We start from the raw sequence: 3,032 nt of genomic DNA, 5'->3' as shown, positions 1-3,032 counted from the left end.
TGTGACTTCTATCAAATCATGACTATCCGTTTAATCGATAAAATAAATATCTTACAATGAGACAGACTTTTAAATGAACATGTGAGAATATTTCACATTTGTGACATTTATTACTCATATAATCTTCAGAATTGTTAAATATTAGAATATGATATGAATCAATATGTAATACTTTAAATGCCTACGATTTCAAGTCAAAGTATATTTTGTACTTTTAATACGAGAGTCGAATTTTCAACTTAAAAAATACAAGTTTAGAAGATTATAAACTCTATGAAACTTTTTTATTGCAAAGGTGAAGTGCAAGCATTTAAATATTATGCTGCTTCTTCTCAATGAGGTTAGGATAACTTTAGTACATTTTTATTTGTTATTAATATGAACATTAACATTAAGTAATACTACTGCGAAGCATGACTTTTTTTTTATAGTTTTTATTACTTAGTTCCACTGCTGATGTAAAATGTGATGGCATATGTTTTAGATTTTAAGTTTACGAATAAATTTTAGAATACAAGAATAAACTGGTCGAAGAATTAGATAGTTTGTGTGTGTTGAATGATTTTCTAAAAACGTTGTAGGATTTCATTCTTTTCAGCGATTTTAATGTAAATCACTTGTATATCTACAAAGATCTACAAAATGTAATTCTTGTTTATCAAAAATAAGAAAAATTTTAAAATGTACTGTAGGATTGAATGTAGTATGACAATATATTAACTATAGTGCAACTTTGCTCTATACACTCCTTTATATGCCACTGCGACATATATATAGTGGCGTTTGGGGAAATCGCCTGGTATCAGTTCATTGTCTCTGTAAAATAAACTTCTATGTTGGTGTGCATCTACATTCTACAATTAAAAATCTTTGGCAAAGTGACACTTAGATCCTATTTTAAACCAAGTATCTTCATAAATAAAGCAGTCTCCCATTGTTATGCGAAGAGGGTTATCAGCTAAATCAGGAAACTCCAGGACACGAACACATCTTCCACCTGCATCTAATTTTGTAAACAAAAGTAAAACAAATTAATAAGGATTTTTTACTGTATCCGCTTATGCTTTTAAAATTTTCCAACAATCAAAGATCAACAATCGAAGATCAACAATGAATGCACTATGTAAATTCTCGCCTCAACTTGATAATTGTCAAACTTGCTGATACATTTATTAAATACACATGCGGACATAACGCAAAGTTGTCTACCATCTTGCATTATATCGAACCAGTCAATTAATTTTCTATTTGCCATTAAACTGGCTTTGCAGCCCGTATAAATTGTTTTTATTGTTTGCAGGAGCCATTGATTGACATTGTGTGCCTAAAAAAACTAGATCAAACAAAATTCTGATCAGATATGCACAGGGTGTCCCAAGAAATGACATTTGACAAATTTGAACGGGCACATTGACCAAATCGTTTTCTTAGTTAAATAAATGTAGCCATGTGTTTCATTTGCAAATAAAATATTTTTAGTTGTTGCTCTCAGGTTTTAAACTTTCCTGATTTAAAGCAGACAAGTGCTAACACCAGCTACAGGTTCGACCCGGAGAGCAGTTATAGATTTATTAACTTATTAATACTCCGCTATTATACCAATTGTCAGTGAACGTAGTTTGCGACGCAGAAAATACGGTGCGCAATGAGAGGCTTGACCGAGGGTTAACTTTTTTCCCAGCTATACACCTGCAGTTCCTTAAGCTTGTGTTCACCTTTAATGTGTCTTTTTTCATAAGCTTGTCTTTCTCTTTTCTCAATTAAATAAAAAGTTTATTCACATTTTTGTTCCATAAATCTGTTCTCAATAATGACATTTCTGAGATGTAAAAATGCGATAAATGCAATATTCCCTGATAAGTGATGAAGCTTATAAAAGTTCAAATAAATTGACTTATTATTTCGTGACCAAAATCCAAAAAGTAAAAATTGAAACCATTTAACATACATAACTCCATAAGATATAGAAATGACTGGAGATTTGGTTAACGTGCACGTTGACATTGTTCAAATTTCATTTTTTGGGTCACCCTAATATGTTTTCCATATTAAAACTATACGCGTACGTCAGAAAAGACACGTTTGATTATGTAAGCACATTATTCATGTGTTGTTGGCAAGTCTTCTTATCAGTAATAATGAAGGTCAATATTTTTCTGTTCACATTGAAACCTCTGTTGAGATAAAAGTATAACAAGGTTAAAATTTATATTTGAATTTAGATTTGTTTTTAAAAACAGGCGTTTATTAGACAGCGTACCTGGTCTTCCAAGTCGGTAAATAAAAAGCTGTAAATGAGTTTGGAGGCGGTTACGCTTACCCGGTACGTGAAAAAGATTGTCGTCTCGATTTTCAAGTTTTTTTGCTTTCTCTCAGTCCCAAAACTTGCAGTTTTTGTAGTTAACTGGATGTCAATGTTATACTTCCACACAAATTGCAGCAGCGTTAATAACAGAAGAAGTAAAACTTCAATGTAAACTTCCATTTTTCTTTAAATACACACAATGAGGGTGAACAGAAACGGATTTTATCAAGAATGTCCTATGAACTCACCAGTTTATGTTGATTAAAAAATTAAATAATAGTTGGAAAAGGCTAAGTATTCTGTCATTACCGATTATAGATTTTTCGCAGAAAAATAATTTACGAATGCGATACTGAACCATAATATTACGTAAAATTCAAGTTGGTCACTTCTATGGTTTTCTATGGGACCCATCAGAGTGGCTAACATTCTTTAAATCTCAACATTTTTGATTTCTTCTTAATATGTAACGAATTTTCAATCAGAACCTTGAACACGGAATTGTTTATATCATATTATCCCGTTTATATATTATCTTTAGAAAAATCGGATTTTCCACGAAGAATCATGTAAAAACTTAATTGAACGAGTGGATTCAACAACGTCCTTAGCGCTTGGACTCGCTCTCTCAGTACCCCCTATATTGTCGAAACGCGGAAAAATGTCTGAAAATAACTAAATTGGAAAATTAACTATGCAAAGAACATGAAAATGTGCGGCTTGATCA

The sequence above is a fragment of the Belonocnema kinseyi genome, chromosome 3 (genome assembly GCF_010883055.1).
Source record: "Belonocnema kinseyi isolate 2016_QV_RU_SX_M_011 chromosome 3, B_treatae_v1, whole genome shotgun sequence".
Classification (NCBI taxonomy): Eukaryota; Metazoa; Arthropoda; class Insecta; order Hymenoptera; family Cynipidae; genus Belonocnema; species Belonocnema kinseyi.
This window is presented reverse-complemented; position numbering follows the sequence as displayed.